This window comes from Macrotis lagotis, chromosome 2 (assembly GCF_037893015.1).
Source record: "Macrotis lagotis isolate mMagLag1 chromosome 2, bilby.v1.9.chrom.fasta, whole genome shotgun sequence".
Lineage (NCBI taxonomy): Eukaryota > Metazoa > Chordata > Mammalia > Peramelemorphia > Peramelidae > Macrotis > Macrotis lagotis.
The window spans coordinates 208,399,688-208,427,437 of NC_133659.1; the positions used below are offsets into that span (position 1 = coordinate 208,399,688).

A 27,750-nucleotide genomic window follows, 5' to 3' on the forward strand; every position below is an offset into this window, starting at 1 on the left:
ACGGTTCAAGTCTATTGAGTATGAGAGTGATAGGGTTGGACCTTTACTTTTAGAAAGCTCATTTTGGACTTGAGTTGGGAAGACCAAACATGAGACTATTCCAGTAGTCCAAGAAGGAGGTAATGAGGGCATGAATGAGTTTATTGTGTGAGCAATGAGTAGGATATACATAGGTGAGAGTTGATCTGGGGATGAATTAAGAAGATCTGACAACTAATTGAATATGTCAGGAGGGGAAGAGGGAAGGGGGGAGCCTAGAATGGCTTTGGGGCAAGAGATAGTTGTGGTTTGAACATGTTGAGATTGTGATGTCCATAGAACATCAAATTTAAAATGACTTATAAGCTTCTGGAGATGTGTGATGAGAACTTGAGAGAGGCTAGAGTTGAATATATGGAATTGGAGTTATCTGGGTAGAGATAATTGAACTAGTGGATTTGATAAATCACCAAGTAAAAGAAAACAGGGAGAGAGCTTGGGACAGAATCTCATAGTCACATGGACTATTAGTGACCATAGCATGGATCATGATTAATGGGCACTTTGTTTCTAGTTCTATGTAGATTCCCTCTCTCTCTCTCTCTCTTTTTTAGGTTTTTGCAAGGCAAACAGGGTTAAGTGGCTTGCCCAAGGCCACACAGCTAGGTAATTATTAAGTGTCTGAGACCACATTTTAACCCAGATACTCCTGACTCCAGGGCTGGTGCTTTATCCACTGGGCCACCTAGCAGCCCCAGATTCCTTCTCTTTGTCTTTGACTTATGCACATACTTAGTAATAGCATCAGCAGATCAAAGAGTATGCACAGTGGAGTAACTTGAATTAAAGTTCCAAATTGCTTTCCAGAATGGCTGAACCAGTTCACAGCCCAACCATGCCAGCTCAATTCAAAAGCATTTATTAAGGATCTATTAGAATCTCAGAAATATTTTAATTTATATTTCTAATTATTAGTGATTTTTTTCATATAGTCATAGCTTGCATTGCTTCTTTTGATAACTTTCTGTCACTATCCTCTGACTATCCATTGGGCAGTGGCTCATAATTTTACATATTTGTGTCAATTCCCTATCCTTGTAGGATACCATTTCTTTTGTTTTCTGTTTGTTTGTTTTGTTTTTTAGTTTTTTTGCAAGGCAATGGGGTTAAGTGGATTGCCCAAGGCCGCATGGCTAGGTAATTATTAAGTGTCTGAGATCAGATTTGAACTCAGGTACTCCTGACTCCAGGGCTGTGCTCTATCCACTGTGCCACCTAGCCTCCCTGATACCATATCTTTATCAGAGAAGTTTACTGTATTTTCCCCAGTCACCAATTCTGCTTTTAATACTGATTACATTGATTTTGTTTGTGAAAACACTTTACAGTTTTGTATCATAAAAATCATCCATCTTGTCTGTAACAGTACAATATACATATCTGTTATTGCTTGGTAAAGAAAAGTGAGTGCGTTGGGGGTTTTTTCCCCCATATTACTCAACAAGATATATTGAAAAATTGTTACTGCCACTATAGCTGTTATTGTTAGAACATGTTATTATAAGTTTATAGAATGGAACATTCTATATGTCTCCTTCCTTTGCTTGAAGCACAGCCACACATTTTAATTCTCTTTCCATTCTTCTCCCAATTGCCATTTAGGACTCCAGAATAACTCCCAAGCCCTGCAGGAATGAAATGCCACTGAACTTCAGTTAAGAATTTGGGAGAAATGAAGTATTTCCTGCCCTGTCACTTAGCCAGAAGGTACCAGAGCCTAAAAATAAGGGATTGAGGGGGACTGGAGAGATTGAGGCTTCAGAAATCTGTGCTCAGTATATTGGAATCCTTAACTTTATTTCTAGGGCCTCAAATTTTCCCATTTATAACATGGAGATAGTATTTCTTTTTCCTTCTTCCCAGGAATTCTGTGGCTTTCTGCTTTGGGCTTCTTAGGAGAGCAATGCTGTACAAATCAGTCATTCCCTTTATTCAGTCAGATCATCATTTCAGAATATCACAGAAAGCTCAATAGAAGAGCTATATAGGGTGGCTAGGTGGCGCAGTGGATAAAGCACTGGCTCTGGAGTCAGGAGTATCTGGGTTCAAATCCGGTCTCAGACACTTAATAATTACCTAGCCATGTGGTCTTGGGCAAGCCACTTAACCCCATTGCCTTGCAAAAAAAAAAAAAAAACCTAAAAAAAAAAGAAGAAGAAGAGCTATAATAGAAGAAAATTGTCCCTGGAAAATTTTTCCTGGAAAGTTTTTGTCAACTCAAGCTCCAATCTGTAATTCAAATACAAGATATTAATTATCTTATGATTAATTAGATTTATAAAGAAGATTGGAATGTGCTATCCTTTGTTGAGCCATTGGCTCTGTTGCAAACACATGTTCAAAACACAACTCTTTATCTCTCCCCCCCCCCCAAGTCACTCCAAGGCTCCCCCAATCCCCCTTAGATCTTGTCAATTTATCTCCACATCATCTCTTACCTACTCATCATTCACACAATAAACTCTTTTAAAAAAGAGTTGTCAAGGGGGCAGCTAGGTGGCGCAGTGGATAGAGCACCGGCCCTGGAGTCAGGAGTACCTGAGTTCAGATCCTGCCTCAGACACTTAATAATTACCTAGCCATGTGGTCTTGGGCAGGCCACTTAACCCCATTGCCTTGCAAAAAAAAAAAAAGAGTTGTCACTCTTTGTGACAATATGGACTATATCTTTCCAATATTCCTCATGGGGGTTTTTGGCAAAGATAATGGAGTTGCCATTTCCTTCTCCATTGAACTAAGGCAAACTAACAGGGTTAATTAATTTGCTCAGATTGACACAGCTATTAAGTGTCTGAGACTGGATTTAAACTCAGGTCTTTCTGACTCCATGGTTTATTCTGTACTATGGTACCACCTGGCTGTCTCTAATGCTGCTCTTATAACTCCAAATACAATAAAATCTTGATTATCTGTGTACAATTTATTCATTCTGTAATCCATGACAAATTTGTAATTACTGGGTCAATCTGTCCCTGTCATTCAGCAGTATTCTAGGATATCTCTCCTGAGTTTCAAGGAGAGAATAAAATCATATTACTAAGCCAAAAATAATTAGAAAGATAAATATGAAGTGATTCTTCTCTAATCAGCTAGAGAGAAATATAAATAATTGATATATTAGTTATGTTTGAATTGCCTTCTCCCAGTGCAAATGAAAACTAGCAGTATAATAAGCACAAACTAGACCTCTTGTTATTTTAAAAAATCATTTGGGTTTTTTGTTTGTTTATTTGGGGTTTTTTTGGTCTTCTATTCATGAGGAAGACTATGACATCAGGAAGGTAATGCCATGACAAGCACTTGAATTGGATTTGAATGAGGAGATGCTGTGCTAAGTCACCAGCCTCACTTTCTCCTCCAGAGCCATCTGAGTTCAGTGGCCAGATATGAATCTGGATGAGTGACGATAACCCTGGATGCAAGGCAATCAGGGTTAAGTGACTTATCCAAGGTTCTCCTGACTTCAAGGCCAGTGCTTTATCTACTGCTCCACCTACCTTGTCCTAAAGAACCATTTAGACTTCACTTGAAGACCCTTTTCTGATTATTGCTATTTGGTTCTTGATGCTGATTAGGCCTTGAAACACTTTGGAAAGACATAAATTCTATTCTACTTTTCTATTCTCTAATGGATCTAAACTTTCATGGTAAGGGATTCAGGGTAGTACAAGATATATGTTGGGTGGGCCAGGGAAGGAGGGGTATGGGGGACTAAAACAAAATACCAATCTTACATATCTTTCTTTGTGTACCCAGAACTTAGCATACAGTCTGGTTCCTAATACTTAATGTTTGTTGATTAAATGACTGACCTACCAGTGGTATTCCTTTTGATCCAGTTGTCCTGTACTAGCAATAACAGTCTGATTCATGGGCTCAACCATGTTATGTCAGGTTTTTGCTTCATGTCATTGTTGTTTGGGGACAAGATATGAACTGATTGGTAACCTATCCAAATCTATGTAAAAATGAGCCAGATGACTACAGGATGTACCCATACCTTTGGTTCATTACATTATTTTATGAAAAGAACATTTATTGTATACTCAGTTATATAGAGTGTTCTTTTTATCCATCTAGCTAAATAAATTAAAGTTTATTTTTTAAATAAAAGCTAATTAAATGCTCAGTCATTAAAGGTGTTTCTTAACTCATCAAACTAAAAGAGAGAAAAACATTTATTTTTATTAAAAACTAAACTTATAAATACAAAGAAGGCAGAAAGTTTTTTTTAATTATGGAGACAAAAGACAATTTCCAACTGTACCCTGTACACATACCTATCTCTACCCATATTACCGTATTTTTATTTCTTCAATTAATCTGGACCTCTGTGGTGAAAGCATTCATTGTCTCTGGAGTCAAAGAAGCTGTGTTCAGATCTTGCCACTTTTACTCTTGAGCAAATCACTACATCTCCTTAGACCTCAGTCTCCTCAACTGTAAAATGAGTTGGTGGAACTAGTTAGTCTCTGAGATCCTTTCTAGCTACTGATCTGTGTCTCTAGACAGTTTCATGTCTTAGCCATATACATTTTCATGTTCATGACCTGTCATGCTCTCACTCCTTTCAGCTTATGCGACAAATATACTGACCTTCTTCCTTTGAAGAGATACTCATATATAATATGAAGTCCATTTATCTTTGCTAAAGGATAGAGGAAAATTGTAATGTCTCCTCCGGCTCAAATATTTTTATCTAAATCATTGTATTTATGTCCCTGATGATATAGTAGATGCTTAATAAATGTTGATTAATGACAGTACTACATGTTGGGGATAAAAGAGGAAACCCAAAGGATGTAAGGGTTCCTTGAACATTATGGAACCTGGACAAGATTCTATGATGTCCTGGTATACATGATCATCTTATCAAATGATGGAATCAAGTGACTGAAGATACCTTTCCCTGACCTTGTTTCCCTGAGACTTGCTAGAAAACTTGCCATTTATAATATAATTCTGACACTGGAGAAAAGAATAAAATCTACTTTCATGCCACTGGTCCCCAGAAAGCAGGATTGGTAGAGGAAAAGTGAAGGGAGGTAAGTTTCCTTCCTGTTTTTAAGTTGGTATAATCTCTGGCTTTGGAGTGTGTTAACACATACCCAAAATTTTGCCATAGTGGTCTCCTGAATGATGATGATGTGAGCAGCATTTTTGGTTATAAAGTACTAGGGGGTTCATTCTCCACCAGCATCCTCTGGGTCAGAAGCCAAGTTTTCAGGGTGTCTGAATGGACCACTGCCATTCAATTCCATCTCATCTCAATACCTTTCCAGTAGTCCTCACAGATTTTTCACATGGAACAGTTATCTTTTCTCCTTCTACTCCATTCTCTTTATTTTCCTTTTCCCTACATTCTTCTCCCAGCTATCACCACAACCCATTCCCTGTTTGTACAGAGAGGAAGTCTTGCTCATAAAGGAATCAAATCTTAAACTAGAGTGTTGAATAGTTCAATTGAGTGTAGCAACCACTGGAATGCAGGGATACTTCCCTCCAGATGTGAGTGGAGGTCAAATTCAGCCCCTGGATAGTTTCCAAACAGGAAGGTAAGGAGAAGGGCACTGTGTCTTAAAATGAGCTAACTTAACCCCCATTCTCCCCAGCTCCTTTCCTCCCACTTGTAAGCCACACTGAAAAAGAGAGAAAACTAACTAATGTAGCCCAAACCCAAAGGTATCATAAACAAAGGAATTTATTTTGAAGTCCAATCCATCACCTCCTAGCAGTCAAGTTCCAAAAGCGATAAAGAACCCCAGGTAGAGCTGAAAGTAGCATAGGATCTTGGAAACTTCAACAACAGAAGAATTTAATATCTTTGCTCCTCTAGGAAATTAGAAGGAGCTGATGAGAACACAATCTCAGACACAAGCCAGAGAGCATAAAAAGTAGGGTTCTGGTTTCTGAAGGCTGTGGTACAGTGGGATGAAATCTTTGTTCCTTCTTTCTTTCCCTCTGTCCACCCCCCCCCCCCCAATCATCTCAACCTTCTCAGTGATTCCCTTTCCTCCCTCCTTTACTGGCAAAACAGTCTCTCTCTCTCTCTCTCTCTCTCTCTCTCTCTCTCTGGTCTTCTCTCTGAAAGAAGCATGTCCTCTGCCTCTCCTTTCCCCCACCCCTCCAAAGAAATGAAGGGCAAGTAATTACTCCAGCGCTACCTTTCCTCCCAGGGCAGCTAAATGATGACATGGGCCTGATGAAGTCAGGAAGACTTATCTTCCAAATTTAAATCTGACTTCAGACACATCCTAGCTGGGCAATTACTGAACCCCATTTGCCTCAGTTTCCTCATCTTTAAAAATGAACTGGAAAAGGAAATCACAAACTATTCTAGTATTTTTTGCCAAGAAAACTCCAAATGGTATCATAGAAATGGAACATGACTGAAACAACTAGACAACAACAAAAATCTTCTCTCCCAAATACTGTGTGGAAGGGATTCTTGATGAGGCTTCCTTGATGAAACAGAAAAATTATGGTAGCCCAAATCCCACAGTTCAAATTGTTACCTTTGAAATACCTTCCAGCTCTGAGATTTTATACTTTAAGCCCTTCTAGTCTTCCCTTCATCTATCTTAATGATTTCTTTTATTCTTTGTCCATCATGGATAACAAAGTTGATTTGAAGTTGTGTTTTGGGATGACTGACTCAGTGATTGATGCTTCTTGTCCCAGGCATTGAAATTCCTTTTTAAGACTTTAACCAAAGGGATTGTGGTCCAGCGAAGTAAAGGGATTGCAGCTATGGGGAAGAGACTCTTAGTTCCCAAGAAACAACTTGAGGGTCATGTGTTAGAGGGAAGACCAGTCTGAGCTGGGGGCTGTGGGGTACTTTAACATTGTTTGCCTCTTCAACAGGGGAGGAAATAGCAGTGGACTGAGACCTGCTTAGTTGTCCTTAGTACTGAAGTCCTGTTTAGGAGTGGTTGCCCCTTGGTTATTGTAGGGGTCTCTGGGTAACTGGTTCTCCTCTCCCATCCTCCAAATTAGGCAGTTGACAAGTAGAACTTCTACCCCCCCCCACGCACTTTGTTCTTTTGTGGTAGGCCCAGGAGGTGTCATTCCAACAACAAAAGTTGCAATTTTTCTTTTTGTAAAGATATTTTCAAACACTACCTTCAAACTCTTCTAGTGTCCATCTAGACTTGACTATCTTCATCTAGTTTTACATATGTCTTATGTATACCTAATTATCTACATGTTGTCATTGTTATTAGAATGTATAGTACATGATGGCATGTCTGTCTTTCCTTATATCTCTAGTGCTTAATGGTTTTAGGCAAATGCATGCTGACTGACTGGCCTCCTATAAGTAGCCTTTACTGATCTCTCCCTAGATATATTTATTTATAGTTGTCCTCTTTATATTTATTCTGTATTTACTTATTGTTGTTGTTCATTCATTTCAATTGGGTCTGACTCTTTATGACCCTATTTGAGATTTTCTTGCCAAAGATAATGGGGCAATTTCCCATTTCCTTCAATAGCTTGAGGAAACTGAGGCAAACAAGGTTAAGTAACTTACCAAGGGTGACAGAATTAGTATCTGAGGCCTGATTTGAACTAAGAAAGACTCATCTTCCTGACTCCAGGTCTGCTACTCTCTCTATTGCTCCCTAGAAGCCCTATGTATTTATTTATACCCATTCTTATCTCCCTCTTAGAATTTAAGATTAAGGATTTTTTTCTTTCTTTGTATTTAGATTCCCCTGCCCTTCAAAGACAGAAGACTTTTAATACATGCTTTTTGGTTAGGTATTCACCATGTCAGGACCTGATCACTATAAAATGGATAGACCAACCTCTGCAGGATCACTCCCCCTGCCACCTGTTCTGATTCTGGCTCATCCCCAGGGTGGGTAACAAATTTGGGGGACTGAGTCTCTGTTCAAGTCAAACTTTTTCAGAGCTTTCTCAAGTTTCAGAAAAATTTATGCTCAAAAACTCAAGTGCCTTTCTCATCATCCATATCAAAATTCAAGTTCCTCTGTCCAACCTTTGAGACCTTCAGAGATCCTAAAAACCTAGCTTGAGAACCTGAAGAGACTTGGGGAGTCATCTCATATAACCAAATGTCCTTGGTGTTTCTTGCATCTACCTTCTGTTACACACCTTCAGTCAGAATATAAGTGCCCCCAAAACAGGAGCCATTTTCCTCTTTTATTGTCTCTTCTTCCATGTCTACAGGCTTTTCCAGACCATTTGCTAGCAGTCACTGTTGTTTGACCAAATTCCCAGAATCATAACTCATGGATTTTTCTTAGGTACAGAATTCAGAGGGCACTGAAAGCATTTCTTATTCTTCAGCAGCCTAAGAAAACATAGTATCAGCACTGAATTATTAAGAAATAGCCAAATTTGGAAGCTTTCAGATGGCAGGCTTAAATGAGCTTACTCCGGGTCTAATCATCCAGAGATCTCAGCAGCAATCTGGTGACTTGAGGCTCCCCGATAGGATATTCTGCCCCTTTCACTCAAAGGCAAGTTTCATGTTACTTGCTTCAGGTGTAATTCTTAATAGGTACAAAAATTCCTGGTTACAAATATGAACATTCCTGAACTCCTTGGTATGTCAAAGGTAAGCATCCAGGCCTCTTCATACAGAATATGGAAAAGATAGAAGACAGCCTGCCGCCCCACCCTCCTGATTCCCTATCTTCCCTTAATGCAGGGGTTCTTAACCTGGGGTCCATGTACTTTTTTTTTTAAAAAGTATTTTTAAGTTTAAATTTTAAAATTCTAAATTTAACCAACACCAAAGAAGAATATTTCCATAATATTCCTTTGTTGTAGAACATTTAGTAGAATATTTACTTTGTAGTAGAACAGGAAAGTATGTGAAACTGTGAATTTCTACTATGTATATGGCCTGCTTTTTTAAAAAGTATATAACAAATTGTTACTTTATTTTTTAAAAAATGTCTTATTTATTTTCACATAATTGCAATAATCTTGTAAAAGTATATATAAACTCCCCTCTTCCCAAAAGATAGAAAAACCTCAAGAGAAACAAAGTGAGAAAGAAAAAAAAGAGTTCTTCATTCTGTGTTCAGATACCATCATCTCTGTCTCTGGGATGGGTTACATTCTTTTATTCATTTATTCATTTATTTATTTATTTAAGGCAATAGGGTTAAGTGAATTGCGCAAGGTCACACAGCTAGGTAATTATAATATGTCTGAGGCTGGATTTGAACTCAGGTACTCCTGACTCCAGGGCTAGTGCTCTATCCACTGAGACACCTAGTTGTCCCTGGGTTGCATTCTTAATCATAAGTCCCTCAAAGAAGTTGCTTCAATGTTTTTTTCCCATAGTTGCTATTGTTAGCTGTATTTTCCCTCCATTCTATTCCTCTCCACTCCTGTTTATTCTCTCCCCTCTCACCCTGTCCCTCCTCAGAAGTGCATTGTAGCTGACTACCCTCTCCCACGATCTTCCTTCTCTTCTATCACCTACACCCCCCCCCCCTCCCCTTGTCTTCCTTCTCCCATCCCTTTCCTCTCTTTTTTTTTCCTGTGGGTGTAAGATAGATTTCTTTACCCTATTGAATGCCATGCACTTATTTTTAAAAAATATTTTGATATTGTTACAAATTAATTTAATAGTGCTTGGCCTGTGTTTACTGACTGGCTTTTAACGGATGTATTTCAGTATGGTTAGTTTCCTTCGTAATCCTATGAAGTTTATTATTTATTTTAAAATATTATTCTGAGAAGGGACCCAAGGGTTTCACAAGTCTGCCAAAGGTATCCAAGACACAAAAAAGGTCAAGAAACCCCTGTCTTCTTAGAGCTTAATTATCTTGATGTCAGTTTAATATATGTATCTAGCCCAGGCCTATCAATAGCCCACCTTCCTTTAGGCTTCCCTAAAGGACCAGGAGGAGAAAAGGGAGAGAGGCTATGGGCTCTTTTCTGCTTCTGGCTGGGTTCAGAGAAGGAGCAGCAGGAATCATTTATGCCATCACCATCTCTCTCTTCCTCCACCCCTTCCCTTAACTGAAATCTTTGTTGACCGGTTAGGACTTCTTGGCACAAGGACCCATCTCTGCAAAACATTTCCTCTGTTTCACTTGAGGGCAGCATCAATGGAGGGTTGAACCAGTGAAACATTTGAAAATAGCGATGCTGTTTCTTTAAAGTTTTCCTAAGAACCAGAAATAGCAAATGTTTTTCATCTCCACTGGAAAAAGTAATGGATTCGGAAACACAGAATTAGGCTTCAAATCTGGAATCAATTATTGAATACTTTGGTGTCCTTTGGGCCAACCTCTGGGTTCTGGACCTCAGTCTCCTCATCTGTAAAATAAGATTATTGGATTAGATGATTTCCAAGGTCCATTCCAGCTCTAAATCGGTGAACTACCTCTACCATTATTCTGTCAATCCTTCCAGAAAGACTGTCCTGTTTTAAGCAGACTTGAAAAGCAAAGGGAGTGGACTAAGTTGATCATTTTATCCAATAGAACTATAGTGGATCCCTCTATATGACTGCAGAGAGCTTGGTTAGAACCTTTGATCTCAAATGTTAACAAAGTCCTAGCATCATTTGCTTCATAGGAAGAAGAAAAAAAAAGGTTAAATTCAACCTAGGGAACTCAAAATGTCCCCTTTGGTGAGGACCTCTCCTAACTTAGTATTTTAGGACCCACTCCTTGGCCATCTATTCTGCTACCCTTGTGGTATCCAAGTCTCCTTGCTCTACCTATTTCCCTCTCCTCACCCCTTCCAATTCTTTTTTTTTTTTTTATTAAAAAGCAATACATTTTTATTAATAGTTTGCTTTTACATCTGTCCCCCAGAGTTACCTCTTTTTTATTTTATTTTTATTAAAGATATCATTTGAGTTTTACAATTTTCCCCCCAATCTTACTCCCTCCCCACTGAAAGCTATCTGTCAGTCTTTACTTTGTTTCCATGTTATACATTGATCCAAATTGAGTGTGATAAGAGAGAAATCACATACTTAAGGAAGAGACAAAAAAGTCTAAGAAATAACAAGATCCGACAATAAGATATCTGTTTTTTTCCCCCCTAAATTAAAGGGAATAGTCCTTGAACTCTGTTCAAACTCCACGGCTCTTTATCTGGATACAGATGGCACTCTCCTTTGCAGACAGCCCAAAATTGTTCCCGATTGTTGCACTGATGTAATGAGCGAGTCCTTCAAGGTTGAACATCACCCCCATGTTGCTGTTAGGGTATACAGTGTTTTTCTGGTTTTTCTGCTCATCTCACCATCAACTCATGCAAATCCCTCCAGGCTTCCCTGAAATCCTGTTCCTCCTGGTTTCTAATAGAACGATAGTGTTCCATGACATACACATACCACAGTTTGCTAAGCCCTTCCCCAATTGAAGGACATTTACTTGATTTCTAATTCTTTGCCACCACAAACAGGGCTGCTATAAATATTTTTGTACAAGTGATATTTTTACCCTTTTTCATCATCTCTTCAGGGTATAAACCCAGTAGTGGTATTACTGGGTCAAAAGGTATGCTCATTTTTGTTGCCCTTTGGGCGTAGTTCCAAATAACTCTCCAGAAAGATTGGATGAGTTCACAGCTCCACCAAATGTAATAGTGTCCTAGATTTCCCACAACCCTTCCAACAATGATCATTTTCCTTTCTGGTCATATTGGCCAATCTGAGAGGTGTGAGGTGGTACCTCAGAGAAGCTTTAATTTGCATTTCTCTAATAATTAATGATTTAGAGCAATTTTTCATATGGCTATGGATTGCTTTGATCTCCTCATCTTTAAATTGCCTTTGGATATCCTTTGACCATTTGTCAATTGGGGAATGGCTTTTTGTTTTAAAAATATGACTCAGTTCTCTGTATATTTTAGAAATGAGTCCTTTGTCAGAATCATTAGTTGTAAAGATTGTTTCCCAATTTACTACATTTCTTTTGATTTTGGTTACAGTGGTTTTATCTGTGCAAAAGCTTTTTAATTTAATGTGATCAAAATCATCTCATTGGTTTTTGGTGATGTTCTCCAACTCTTCCTTAGTCATAAACTGCTCCCCTTTTCATAGATCTGACAGGTAAACTAGTCCTTGATCTTCTAATTTTCTTATAGTGTTTTTTTTTTAATGTCTAAATCCTGTAACCATTTGGGTCTTATCTTGGTAAAGAGTGTTAGGTGTTGATCTAATCTAATCTAAGTTTCTTCCATACTAGCTTCCAATTTTCTCAGCAGTTTTTATCAAAGAGAGAGTTTTTATCCCAATAGCTGGACTCTTTGGGTTTATCAAACAGCAGATTACTATAATCGTCTCCTGCTTTTGCACCTAGTCTATTCCACTGGTCCACCACTCTGTTTCTTAGCCAATATCAAACAGTTTTGATGACTGATGCTTTATAATATAATTTTAGATCAGATGGGGCTAAGCTCCCTTCTTTTGCGCTTTTTTAAATTAAGTTCCTGGAAATTCTTGACTTTTTATTTCTCCATATGAATTTTCTGTTACTATATTCAATTATATCAACAACAAGCCTATCAGAAATTATATGATCATATCAATAGATGCTGAAAAAGCTTTTGACAAAATACAGCATCCATTCCTACTAAAAACACTAGAGAGTGTAGGAATAAATGGACTGTTCCTTAGAATAATTAGCAGTATCTATTTGAAACCATCAACAAGCATTATATTCAATGTGGAGAGGCTAGAGGCATTCCCAGTAAGACCAGGGGTGAAACAAGGGTGCCCATTATTACCAGTACTATTCAATATTGTATTAGAAATGTTAGCTTCAGCAATTAGAGAACAAAAAGAAATTGAAGGAATTAGAATTGGGTAGGAAGAGACAAAACTCTCACTCTATGAAGATGACATAATGGTCTACCTAGAGAATCCCAAGAAATCATCCAAAAAACTACTGGAAATGATAAGCAATTTTAGCAAAGTTGCAGGTTATAAAATAAACCCTCATAAATCCTCAACTTTTCTATATATGTCTAGCAAGATATAGCAGGAAGAGCTAGAAAGAGAAATGCCATTCAAAGTAACCTCAGACAATATAAAATACCTGGGAGTCTATTTGCCAGGACAGACTCAGAAACTTTTTGAAAACAATTATAAAACCCCTTCCAATTCTGAATCCATGATCAAATCAACTCTGCCACTGATCCTGGGGAAAAAGGGTTTGTCAATCTATTTCTGCTCACTATCCAAAGTTTCCCTGTTTGCCTATCACTGCCCCTATCTATGTTTTCTGCCCCTTTAGAATATAAACTCCTTGAGGACAGGGACAGGTTTCTATTTTTGTGTTGGTTAGGGCAGCTAGAAATCAAAGTGGGTAAAGGGTCAGCCGCTCTGAAGACAAAAGGACCTGAGTTCATTGGAACTTACTAGCTGTGTGATCTTGGCAAGTCACTTAACCCTGATTGCCTCACATCCAGGGCCGTCTCCAGTCATTCTGATTCATATTTGACCACTGAACCCAGATGGCTCTGAAGGAGAAAGTGAGACTAGTGACTTTGCACAGCATCCTCTTATGCAAATCCAATTCACGTGCATGTCATGGCATCACCTTCCTAATATCATGGTCTTCTTAGAGAATAAAAGCCAAACATCATCATTATGGAAGGTATCTCAAGCTTAACTCTGTGCTTGTCACAATATAAGCACTTAATTAAGGCCTTTTTATTCAAATCACTCATCTCTTTTCCCTTTTAAACAATCGTGAAAGATTTGTATTTAGGTATTGTTGTAAAATAACAAGGAATGATTTTCATATTTGACTTGCAAACTCACTCTGAAGGCAGCTCCCCCCAGAAGTTCCAAAAATGTTTTAAACAATGATACATTGGTGAAATAAATGACTCCCCGGGTTACTACTTTGAAAGTGATAACAATTATTTGAATGCTCAGTACTAGTGTGTTTGTTTATGAAAACTAGTCCAATTATTATCACTCTTAGATTACAGACCAGCAGTATAAATGAAAATGGTCTTGGGGATTCTCCTTGATCAGTCTCTCTAGATAGAATGAATGTAACACCTGTTTTGGACTGCTTTTCCCACCCACAACGTGTACCACTCACTTGAGTGTTGGTGACCCAGAGTGTGGCCACTGAGGTTCTAGGATGTGCTGTGGGCAGCTACCCCTAGCAATATAATTCATGAGCCCCATGGGTGTGTTTCCTATTAATAATCAGCCAGTAGACACAATTACCTCACAGCAAAGGCATTTACTGAGATGGCAGAGTGAAAACAGTGACTACAAAACATTTCCTTCATAAACCTCTGGGACTTGAGTGAGCTTGTGGTTTAGAATACAGTGCTAGTGATGTTTCCAAAAGATCTCCGCACTCCAGACCCAGAGAGCCTTGAAATCTTTTCTCTCATGCTAAGAGATCTCTACAGCCCAATTCCTGATCCTGTGGGCCAGCTCTCTCAAGTATTCATTGGTGCTATTTTCCCTTGTCCAAGGGAAGCTGTTTGAAACTGCCTCTGACCTTGACTGAGATTGGCATCTCTGTACCTGGTTTTGTTTTTCCCTAATCTGTGCCTCAAACTCTTTGGCCTAACTCTCCAACTTCTAAATAGTATATGCTCCTCTAGACCCTGCTATTAGATACCAGGGCCCATGATTGGGGAGGAAGGAGAGGCAGAAAAGCCCCCAAGGCCCACAGGGGCCCCTTTTCAACCCACTCAGTTGAGTTGCCTTTTCAGATTCAATCAGAGATATGTGGTCACTGGAGGAAACATCATGTTATCCCTCAACAACTACCTCATCATCTGTATTTACCATTCAGTGACTATATCAGCTGAACTGGGGAGGTGGGCTTGGAGGATCAATCACCACATGCATATGTTAATTCATTTATTTTAAAGATTTATTAAGTAGCAATTCAGTAAGAATTTATTAAATAGTCTGTTATGTACAAGGCATTATTCTAGGTCCTAGGGATACCTTGTTCCAATCTTGGCTTAGAATTTCTCTTCTTACAACCTCCTCTTCTTCTCACAACTTCTCCTGTTGGAATTGAATTTATCCTCAAAAGCTCAGAGAAGTTCACAAGCTAAATCCCTTTGACTGCAAGGGGAATCTTCTCCCATCCTTCATAACTTTGCTTGTTCTTCTAAGCCCATATTGCACCCCATTCTATATTTATTTCTCTTTATGTTTTCTCTCCTTCAAAACTGAAGCTATAGACTGTAGCTTAGTATATCTCATCCAGGCCCTTCATTTTATAGAGGGGAAAAGCCCAGAGAGAGTGGAAGGTCACGGCAGTAAGAGGTAAAAGAGCTAAAGCTAGAATTCTAACCCACATCTCTCTCTTCAGACCTGAAGTTGTTTCTAGGTTGATTGGTTTTTTAAAAATTGAGACAAAGGTTGTGTTCTCTTTCTCTCTGTTTCTCTGTCTCTCTGTCTCTCTGTCTCTCTCTCTCTCAGCTCAATTTCAACAGAGGGGGAAATGTGAAAAAACATCTGCTACACACACACACACACACACACACACACACACACACACACACACACCCTCTTTACCTCAATAATATCCTGTAAAAGAGCCCAGGCTCTCCCAGGCATTGGACCTATTACCCTGTCATAAGAAAGAAGCCTTTGTCATGGTGAGTGTGGTCCTCCATTCAGTCACTGGAGATAATTTGTGCCAGAAAAAAAAATCACTTCAACCACAGCATTCTTTGGGACCTCAGTCATCGGCCCCCTTGCTTAATCTTCCCCCCCCCCCCCTCAAATTTTCCTTTCTTCAGTGTAATGCCATCAGATAGGTTGCTGGGTTTTAATTCCCTCCAGAGCTGAGGGCTGGGGGCCCAACCCAAACCATCTGGGCCAGGCCTTTACCCAAATTCCCTGTTTTCATTACCTCATACCTGCCTTCATACAGATTTGGAAGTCAAAAGCTCCCCCAGTACTACAAAGGGAGAGTGTTCACTGAGGGAGGAGAAAGGCAGATGCAGATGGGAATGTGTACCTGGTGATGAGGTTGAAATCATCAATGCATGGGTTCCTAGAGAATCAGAAGACTGGGGGCTTGAAGGAAACTTAGAAATTATTTCATTCAATTTCCTTATTTTACCAAGAAGAAAACCTAAGGCTCTTGAGTGAGTAATGAGGACATTTAATAAGAGTAAGGGCAGGTAAGGGAGACCCTTACACCCCTCCCATGTGTGCCCACTCAACATCATACAGCAGATGTTTTTACTGTGACCATTCCTTTCCATAATTAGTTACACTTAGGATGAAAGGGCTTGTGGAGAGGCTCAGTTTTGCAAATGAATAGCCCTATATGGAAAATGAGTGACATTTTATATTAGCCATGTGGTTGAAAAGATAGATTCCAAATAATTTTAATACATGGGAAGAGGCAGGAAGGCAGTAGCTGGTTATTGTTGTCTTTTTTAAATATGAGAATCAGTTGTTTTATGTATATCCATAGAGGGTTTCCAAGAACCTAGTATCTTTCCACTTTTGTTTGTGACCCCAGAGTTTAGCATAGTGCCTGCATACAGTAAGTGCTTAATTAGTGCTTGTTAACCTATTGATTAACATGAAATCTATAACATAAGTGCCATTTGATCAGAAAATCAAGCAAGATATTTTACTATTTGTCATTTTAAACTTATTTATTGCTATCTTTAGCTTTTCACAGTTGACTTGTTTGGACAGTTCCAACTACAGGGAGTACAAATCATCTGACTGGTTGGGCTTTTCATTACCCGAGTTAGGTGTCTGTCCAGAATGGCTATAGATGCCTGACCACAGGTACTAGGTGGTGGTACCCTGTTAGTAACATGCAGGTAAACAATGCAATTTCTAAAAGAACTATAATTCTGTAATGATAACAATGGTGTCTGTGATGAGTTCTTAGTGACTTCACATAACCATTCATCCTTTGAAAAATGTACTTCCTTTCATATGAATTAGAATTTAGCTTGGGTTATAAATGAAAAGTGTTTGACTTTGTGAGTGCCCCTGTGATAAATGTACCAAAAGATGTTTTTCTCTGTTTTGTAAAATCCAGGTCAAAAATTAGCAATTTGACTTAACCCTCAAATCAAATGAGGTTTCCTATTTAATGCTGTTAGCTGTTTAAAGCTACTGTATCTAAGGGATAACAGTAATTGTAGTACTCTAAATAGTTTCTACCCAATTGAATTATTGTAAGAGTCAAATGAGACAATTTATTTAGAATTCTTAATTAACTTTATATCACTATGTAAATGTCAGTGGTTGTTGTTATCTCACACACTTAGCCAGAACCCACGTTCACTCCTTCCTCATTTCTGTGTCTCAGAATCATTATTCATGATGCCTTCCATGGTTTTTCCCTTCTCTCTCTCTCTCTCTCTCTCTCTCTCTCTCTCTCTCTCTCTCCTTTTCTCTTGTCTCTCCTCTCTGTCTTTTTCTCACTGTTTCTTCTTACTTGTACTTATCTATCTGTCTATCTGTCTGTCTGTCTATCTATCTATCTATCTATCTATCTATCTATCTATCTATCTATCTATCTGTCTGTCTATCTATCTATCTGTTGTTCCAGGAGAATATAAGTCCTTTAAGGACAGAGATTGCTGCATTTTTGTCTTCATATCCACAACATCTAGTACATAAAAAGCAAAAAATAAAAGTATTAAATTAAATGTTTGGTTTGTTGTTTAAGAGAGAATGGGATTGGGAAATGCTGTCTTTGCTGACTGAAGAAGAGATGGGAGCCTCTTTATTAGATGTACATATAACTCTGAAATAACTATAAATAAACAGATCTTTTGACCTTTTTCTTTTGGCTATCTTTGACCAAAGGAACTTTGACTAAGATAACTGCTGACACAGAGAACTTTATGGTTCTCTATCTCTATCTCCTCACTCACTCATTCTAAAGGCAGCTAGGAGGATCAGTGAATAGAGCATGACCCTGGAGTCAGGAGGACCATACTCAAATGTGACTTCAGATGCTTGCTAGTTGTGTGACCTGGTCAAGTCTCACTTAACTCCCAATTGCCTCATGAGACAAACAAATAAACCAAAGTTAAAATAAAACATTTAAAAATAAATAGCTGAAAATAAATAAGTTAAAAATAAACAATATCACAATATTACATTTATACATAGAATGCAGAGCAATGAGAACTGAATTAGGATTTGAACTCAGGTTCTCAAGACTTGAAATGGACAGTTCAGATAGTATAGTTAGTGTTAGGGGAAAAAATTTTAAATAGCACATTTTGGGGGATAAATGGGGACTAATTCAGTTTCCAGTTAGGTCAGAAATGAGTCTGAGATAGAGACACTGACAGAACTTTGTTTTGAAAAATATAGTTATTCATGCTTTATGAATCAGAAACATTTTTCTTCAGTTTTGCCATGTATTGGAGACATTTCTTTTTTTTTTTTTTTATTTCTGGTGCTACAAGCAATAACATTCCTATATCCCTTCTACTCAGTTCTATCTGGTCAGTGATGTCTATTTCATGATTCCATAGATTCCTGCTATGATTCCATGTGGAATGTTAGTAGTTGGAAGTCCATAGTAACATAATCATTTTGTTCCTTGAGGTACTTTGTGCTATTGTTACAGTCAATTCCTCTAAAGAACTGATGTAAACTTGCTACCTGTATATGGCAATTTAGCAAAGAATAAATATCATTCATTTTATGACATCATCTGGATAAGCGTCAAATGGAACAACTTTATTAAAGAAATCAGAACATAGAGATCCTACCTGAAAGAAGTATTAAATTGATGCTGAATACTGACTTGTGGCAAATCCCTGGGGTCTCAGTTTCTTTATCTGTATTTACATGACTTCCAAGTTCCCTTCTAGCTCTAGACCTGTGTTCTATGACTCTTGATACTCTTGTTATCCCTTGTGTTTAAGTGAACCCTTATTCCCAGGCTATCATACAACTATCCAAATCTCAGCCACTGTCATTGTGGAATTGCAAGATGTTCATTACATTTCACTCAGTGAGTTTTAGTTACTGGTTTTGTTCTGAACACATTAATCCTTTGAATGAATGTCTTTCTAGAGGAGAAATAAGAAAATATTGTGTATGTTTCTAGCCTGCCAGAGAGGATTCCCTTTGTGTTATTTGGATTGCACTTCACGTGACTCTACTATGCACCAAGAAACTTTGGCTGTTTCCAATGAGTACTGAGAACTATGATTTCATAGCCCGGTCACCATACTCATCATTATCATCATCACCATCACTAGTGATTCTGTAGTACTTGAAGATTTGCAAAGTGCTTTATAAATATTTTATTTATTATTAATTATTTATGTTAAATTAAATAAAATGATATTTATTAGTTTCACAATAAACCTAGGATATGCTATTATTATTCTCATCTTATAGATAGTGAAACTGAGGCAGACAGAAGTTTAGTGATTCACAAAGACAGTAAATGTCTAAGAATGGAATTAAATTTTAGCTTTTCTGATTCCAGGCGTAGAACTCTTTATATTGCCTTCTTTCTGGAAGAGTTGTCCAAGACTTAGATGGATGGGAAAATACAATAAACTTTTCTGGTTGCTGATTTTTTGATGATTCCTGATGAATGGAAACAGATTCACAAGGACAACTAATGTAGAAGGTTGTTTTTATCAACTTGTGTCCTTTCAAAGTTTCCATTTTTTTCATTTTTTCCCCATTTTCAGAGAAGATTTGAATTTTAATAGCATCATGTTGAAATAGGAAACTGACTCAAGTGATTATACAAGCTGCAAATAAGATCAGAGGCTTAAAGGGGTCTTTAGAGATATTCCAGTCTAACACTTCTTTTAAGACTCAGTCAGCCTCTACATATGTGTATAATCAGCATAGTTTATTGCCCATACTCTGAGCTCTAAGCTTCAATGACCTGTCCCCATATCATACTATAAAAAAAGTCCATTCCTCTCCCCCATTTAATTCAACTGCTCTTCAATGCACTTGAATGGAATAAAGTCATGCATTTCAAAATAATATAGAATACAATGGATTGTTTTTTACAAAGTTGATTATGCTCATAACAGCTTGAAAAACTGCATAGTTCCCCATGCATACTTATCAATACAAGTAATTGTCTGTAAAAAATGCAATGTGTCCAAATTGCCTGGGGAAAGGTGGGGGGGGGGAGGCATATTTTTAAAGTAGTGACTATAGAGCTTTACTTTGTATTGACACTTCTTAGTTCCATTTCTGCAAAATCCAATACAACTGCTCCACATATTACATTTTTAAAATCATCATTATTGTGACAACTTCTTTTGATATATCATTTTTATCATTTGATTCACAAAATAACAAGGATTCCTTAACATCAGTTTTAATCACACATATGTAATCAAATAATCTTCATTTATTGCTTCATCTACTTGCAATTCAAACTAGAAATCTTTTAGTTTTTCAATTTGTTGATTGCAGTGGGCAATTCTCCTTCCTACTGTATTATATGCAAGGGAAGTCAAAGTTGCTTTGTATATGATTTGCAAAGCCTCATTTTAACCATCTCAGTAACTTCAAATAGCATCAATGTTTTTCCTATCAAATAAGACTTTTTATATTTAGCAATTATGTGATCAGTCTAATCTGTTGCAAGCAATCCTTTTTGACAATATCAGCTTGGCTTTTTTTTTACTTGTTCAATTATGTTTATTTAGAAAAGTCTTAAAACAAAAATGCAAAATATAAGTACATTATATTGATGAAAAACATACTGTCATGAGTTTTCTGATAGACCAAAGAGATTTTACAGCAACTGTCTAAATTTCATAGTAGTTCTTTCATTATTTTGAATTTTTTTATTTTGTTACCTATAAACTATGCCTAATTGAGAAATTGTTCTTGAGTGGAAATTCTTTTTTTTTTTTTTTTTTTTTTTTTAGGTTTTTGAAAGGCAAACAGGGTTAAGTGGCTTGCCTGTGGAAATTCTTTAAAATGACCTTTTTACTGGGACTGTCAAAGAAAAATAAAATGAAATGAATGAACATAAAATTATTTTCCTGATTTTGATTTCAGTCAAAAACAGTGAAAGCTCTAAGAATGTAAACATAATGAATTTTTACTGTTTAATGAAAAATCAAAGCCAAAACAGTATTATCAGCCAATAGATCTAGTCTATTCTGAATATACTAACTTAACTCTACAGACTTGTTTGGTTGTAAGGAAGGAATAAAGAACTGGAGAAAGGGGGAAAAAACTTTACAAACAGAATTCTTTAACCTTTAACCTTTGTTAATTCTCTGATCAGCTTGATGAATGACTAGATTATTTTAAGTTATTAGTACAGTGAACAAATGCATTATATCCGACAATAAACTTTAAGTAATAGGTTTAAATAACATTTCAAGAAAACAAGTAGAATAGACATTTTAAACACTTCATAAGACTGGCTCAAGAACAAAAGCTACAACATATTAAGGTAATTGAAATGGTGATATGGTACTGAAAACCATTTTTTCCCCCACTGTGCGAAGTAACTAGAAAAGCAAGTAGAAAGAGACTTTAAAAAAGTCATTCAATTTTCCCTACTTTGTTATGAGCAGTAAAGTGACCTCTTCGCAGGAGTCTAATGCCAGGTTTAACCTCTACTGAGGAATTACTCTCTTTCTCAAGTTTTTTTGGGAATTGATTGTAGGTTTCTTACTTTTGCCACTAGCTGGGGTCTTCTTCAACTTCATGGAACCTGTGTTAATCTGTTCTGGAGTCTCCAGAGCTTTGGAGGCTTTTCTCTTTCCAAGACGAGTTTTAGCTTGTGTTGTTTCAGCACTGAGAGTCTCTCCTGTAGACTCCTTTTTTAGGGATGCTTTCTTTGGGCACTTCTGAGGTGTTGCTTGAATAGGGACTAGTTGTGGAATCTCATCCTCAAAATCAGGTTCAACTTTATCTTCCTTTTCTGCCTCTAGTTCATGGCCATCCAAAGGACATTTGCTTTTAGATTTCATTGTAGTCTGGGCAGCCTTGGTGGCCACTTTTTTGCCTTGCTTTAGCTTCTTACTTTTCTGAGAATCCAATTGGGAGACAAATGAAGAAAAGATTGGAAGGGAAAGAGATTTTTCTGTTTTCAGATGTAGAAGTTTTACACTCTCCCATTTCTCTGGCAACTTTTCTGAAATCACGTCTATAGCAGCAACAATATTTTCCACTAGGTGATCTACAGGCATTCCTGTGTGACCCACACGTGATGTATTGCAACAACCATGATTGGTGACCAGTAATGAAGTTCCCTGGATAATTCTATTGATGTGTTCTGATAAATTTTTAGTCATGAGGTCTACTGATAAAGGTACTTTCTTTCTATGATAGAAATGCTTTCCTATGTGTGAGGGTAAAAGTCATCTAATTCTTTGGTCAGCAAGGAAAAGGTCATAACTGCCCAAAAGGCATCGCTTAGCTTCATAAGGTTTATATTCTTGTTTTAACCTTTTGTATGGAATGACCTCAGTAATGCTTGTAATTCCCTTCTTTTTCAAAAGCTGCTTATAGAAATTATCTGTCTGTTCTGAAGTTAAATTGGATTCATCTTTGGTAAATAAACAAACTTCTTTTGTATCAGGTCTAATACCATGTGGCAAAGGTATTCTGATTTCTTTTCCATTTGGGGGAATTTTCCATAATGTCACCATTAAAAACACATTCTCATTCAAAAGCAATATATTAGCATTTTGCTCATTCTTTCTATATTTCATTAAAGCTTCTATTGCTTTTTTAATCTGCTCGTGAGGCATAAGCTGAGGCTCTGCCTTCTCCTCGGCTACGGCGTCCATTTTCCTCCGCTACACGTGTCCAAAGGTGCCCTCAGCTTGGCTTTTGAAAGTTTGGTTTTCCTTATTAAAATCATTCTAATTTTTTTCTGGAAAATTTTCTCACCACCATTCTGCATGTAACTTTTACAATATGTGATTTTATTAGGTTGCATGCTATCTTTAGCTAAAGCATTTGAACAAAGAAAACAACACAATGTGATTTTTTTCTTTTTATTAGTATTAGTATTTATGAATCTTTATAAGTATAGTGATTAATTATATTTTCTGCAGTTTAAGCTTTCTACTTCCTGAATTTCAGCTACTTAACTGCTTATACTCCATCGCCATCTGCTTAGTAGATTTTCTTTTCAAATAAGTTACGTGTTTATTCATTACAAAGGAATACTATTTCATTTCTTAAAAATCAGAATAAATTTAAGACATAAAATTAAAATTTAAATGTTAAACTCTTCAGATATTATAACTATTCATAAGTTATTTCCACTTTTTTGAAGTTGCAGGTTTGTCTCCTTTTTCACCCCTTATTCTTTATTATAAAGAATAGCTTTCTTATTGGCAGAAGGGATATGTTTGGAAAAAAACAATAAGTAAATGAATGAATAAAGAAATAAATAAGATCATAGCTCTAGCCATAAGGTACCACAGATGTTATCTAGTCCAACTCCCTCATTTTACAGATGAGGAAACTGCAGTCCAGAAAGGTTAAGTCAGCAAGCTTTTATTAAGTGCCTTCTATACTTAGGCATTGTTCTTAGTGCAGAGGATATAAAAAAAGGGCAAAAAACAGTCCTTGTTCTCAGTGGAGCTAAGTGGCTTACTGAAAGTTACACAATTAGCAAATATCAGAGAGGATTTGAATTCACATCTTCTGACTTCAGAATCAGTGCCTTTTCTTCTGTGCCACATTAAAAAAAGTAATTTAAAAAAAATTTTTAAAGTAATTTTTTTAAAATAAACTTTGCAGTTTAGGGGAAATTGTTGATTATATTATACTTACCAAAGTGAAATGATGTCAAGAAATGAAATAGACATCAAGGGACCTTTAACTTTCTTTTTTTTAAGTTTTTTTTTTTTTTACTTTTTGCAAGGCAATGGGGTTAAGTGACTTGCCCAAGGCCACACAGCTAGGTAATTATTATGTGTCTGAGGCTGGATTTGAACTCAGGTACTCCTGACTCCAGGGCTAGTACTCTATCCTCTGCACCACCTAACCATCCCCAACTTTTAACTTTCACAATAAGATTGCTTAACTTAAAATCTGAGTATAGCAAGCAGTTCAGTGATTCAACTCACCAGTGTGTGTCTTAAGCCATCACCAACTGATAGCAATGGGGGCAGATCAGGTCTCCATCAAGATTCGACATGTGCCCTACTCAAGTTTGACTTTGCACATTCCGAGTAAAATAACCATATTCATTGCCATTGGAATGAACTCACTCTATTAGTTTTGCTTTTGTTGACTTGGATTTAAACTTTGTTTTCACTGAAAAAAAAAGAGTACATGCATTTATCTGGGAGTTGTACTTGAAAAAGTATTCCATTTTTCTTCACAGGGTCAGGAAGCCACACCTGGAAGTTTGGAAAACTGTTTTGTAGGGCTGTTGTTGAAATTTTGTCTGTCTTAGGTGCTCTTAATTCATCTTTAAGTAGCCCTTAAAGGTTGACATAGCACTTTTTCCCCAGGATCCCCAGCAACTATTATTATACCCATTTTACAAATGAGCAAATTGAGGTTACAAGAAGGGACATGACTGACTTGCTCAGGATGGTAGAAATAGTAAGTGTTTGAGTCCAGATTTGAACGCATGTGTTTTGATTCTGAACTGGTTTATGTTTTCTAACTTGCTGCCTCCTGTGTAACCTGTGACCAAGACACGTTCTGATTCCTAGACCAGTGCTCTGCCTGCCATGGTTGTTTCTTACTCTATCATCCTCACTTTTGGTTAGGAGGTACTGCCCATCTTTGACTCTGCTAAGAAAGGAGACCCAAGCAGGACAGGCAGTAGAAGTAATCCAAAAACCATTGAAGAACAGTGTCCATTGATATGCATGGCTAGGGAACCCTGAAATATAACCATAGTGACTTTATATCAATCCAGAATTGAGGGATGGGAGGAATGAACAGAGGAGGTGCCTTTTTAAAGCCAGGACTGGAATTTTGTCCACAAGCAAAAAAAAAAACCCAACAACTAAAATAACAAACAAAACAGAACCCTAAGAATAGTCTATACAGCTGTACCATATAAAAGGAATTACTGACTCCTTGGTCTTTGTGGTAACTCATACTAATGACAAAAATGTCAGCTCCACTTATCAAGGACAATAATATACTATGCTTCCTGAGGCAGGTACAAACCTTGTTTCATGTCTTTGTGGCTATATAATTGTGATCTGCTATAGAATATCATACCAATGAAATCCTTCTGTTTTCATCAAGGATACTCTCATATCATGTGAAGATAATCTTCATAAAAATTTTATAAAAACTTTTACCAAATTGTTCACCATCAAGGGGAAGGGGAAGGAGAAGAAGGTTGGTGATTGTGGAACTCATAAATTTGCAAACAGATGACTATTGAAAAATACCTTTGCATGTAATTGGAAAAATAAAATAATAGAAGATTGGTCTCTACACAAAAAAAAATTGTAAAGAAAATGGTTCTCTCAAACTAGTTCTCTCTTATTCTCTTGAATACTTTTTGTTTTTTAGTTTTATCATCTATGATTTTTTTCCTAATTATTTCCAGATATTCTAGTGATAATATATAGCTATAGATCCCAGAGCACCACAGTCTGCAGAATCAGAATTGCCAGTCACCCAGTAGTTAATGGATAAATGTATAGAAACAGATTACAGGGTATTGTCAACAAGACAAAAAGTGGTATTAAAAATATCACCTGGGAGAAATGGACTGATTCCAGAGCAACAGTGAAGGAAAACAGGCAGTCTTTATGCTGCAGTAGCAATCATGGAATGTAAAACGATCTAGAAGAAGACGACTAAGAAATATGGGGTCTAGAGCACGGGAAATAGGACAGGTCCAAAGACAACACAGTTAATTTCAAACTCTTTAAGTTGGAGTCTCTCAGCCTTTTTATCCAAACATACTGACCAAGAGCCAGAACTTAAGAATGAGAGCAAACCAAGAGCTAAGGATGAGAAATCAACCAAGAAACTTTGATTGAGTACCTCCTGTAGACCAGATACTATGCTAGGCACTAGGGACACACATTTAAAAATGAAACCATTCCTATTCCAGAGGAGCTTATATTAAGCATCTACCTTGCAGAATTGTTGTAAGAATTGAGTGAAAAATCTTGGTAAAATTAAAAAGTGCTTAATACTATTCTTGGAGCTCTATGCATATTCCTTTCCCTATATTCTGTTAAGTGAGATAACATGTACATTTATGGTCTGTGCAAAAGAAATACAAGATAATATGAAAAGGCACATTCACAGCTGGGGGAGGGATCAATTAGAAAGTGGTGCTTGAATTGAGTTTTGACAGTTACAAGGGAATCTAAGGCATGAAAGCAGAGAGTTGCATGCATTCTAAGAATGGAATGTAAATGAGGGGATTGATAGAGTGAGAATTGTGCTTTGGGGTCTGTGGGGAAGATGGATTAGGAAGAGGAGAACTTTGATGTAATGAGATTCAGTGGAAGGTAAGAGGCAAGGAGGGCTATGTGAGGAGAGAGACAGAGAAGGGAGGGAGGGAGGGAGGGAGGGAGAGAGAGAGAGAGAGAGAGAGAGAGAGAGAGAGAGAGAGAGAGAGAGAGAGAGAGAGAGAGATTCTGTGCATATATAAATAGCAAGATTTGCCAATTGATTAGATATGGAGGGTGAAGGAGATTCAAAGACAACGCTGAGATTGTAAACTTGGGTGGCTAGTAAGGAAGTGGTACCCTTAATAGAAAGAGGGAAGCTAAGAAGACAGGCGGACTTGAAGGAAAAGCTCAATAAAAGTACTTTTCCAAAGGACCTGTGAGTGACCTGAGTCCCTGGAAATCTATCTGGGGCTGTGGTCCACTGGGGAACAGACTCTCCCAGTGAGACCTTTCCCTTGCCCTTTCTTGGGGCTTTTCCCATGAGGTCTGCATTGTAAACAGAAATTAAGCAAGCTGAAACTTGGGTCAAGAGCTGAGGGAAAACAGAAACAGGATAGAATTAAAAACCTTTCTGACAGGCAAGAGTGAACAAGCTCGAATGCATTTTGGAGCTTGTTTACTAATAGACCTATGTCTGGCTTCTCTGCTTTGTTGAGTTTGCAATGTGTTTCTTATCTTCCTGCCAGGAAAGAGAGTCTCACTTAAGAGCATGGCAGAGTGGGTAAGATTTTTCCTTTTGTTCCAGTGGGAAACAGAAGGAAGTCAGGAATTCTATCCATAAGGTGGGTTCCTAAAGGGACATGATTCTCCTAAAGGCAGCTTAGGCAAAAATTGCAGAAATCCATGGAATATGATAAGTCTGGTTACTGGGTCCCCTTTGGGGACAAGCCCATTCAGGAGAACCACATAGATTCAGGTTCCAACCTCCATCCAAGAAAAATTGTTTCAGGAAACTGAACAAATCGGGTGTGAGTAATTTAATCAGCAGGAAAACAAACATGACTACATTAAGCTGTTGAAACCTGGGGAGCTGGGAGGCAGCTATAAATGTCTGTGGCACTTTTTACCCCATTTGGCTGCTACAAACACATGTAAATCAGGTTTTGTGGGAAAGTCAAGAAGGCTGGGCCGCCACATGTCACGAGAGGGAATGGGGAGCCACTGAGGATTTTCTCATGAGGCCAAGTGATGGATTAGAGAATGTAGAGCCTATAATGAAGTATTTGAGGTGAGTGTGATGAAGGTGAACCTCTTATTTCTTGTTGTAAGGTAACTCAATGTTAATTCAGTTCTGTAAGTATTTATTAAATGTTTACTGTAGTACCCCACTTTAGGGGCTGGAGCCAGAAGCAAGCTTAGCCAAAGCAA

At 37.5% G+C, this 27,750-nt stretch overlaps 1 protein-coding gene and 1 pseudogene across 3 annotated transcripts in view; one reads left to right on the forward strand and one right to left on the reverse strand.

Moving 5' to 3' along the window:
• The window catches only part of SLC39A11 (solute carrier family 39 member 11), a 512,505-nt gene that overhangs the window by 414,917 nt on the left and 69,838 nt on the right, over positions 1-27,750 (forward strand). The gene's annotated exons all lie outside the window — the stretch shown is intronic.
• Positions 21,588-22,773, reverse strand: LOC141514143 (ribosomal L1 domain-containing protein 1-like; annotated as a pseudogene).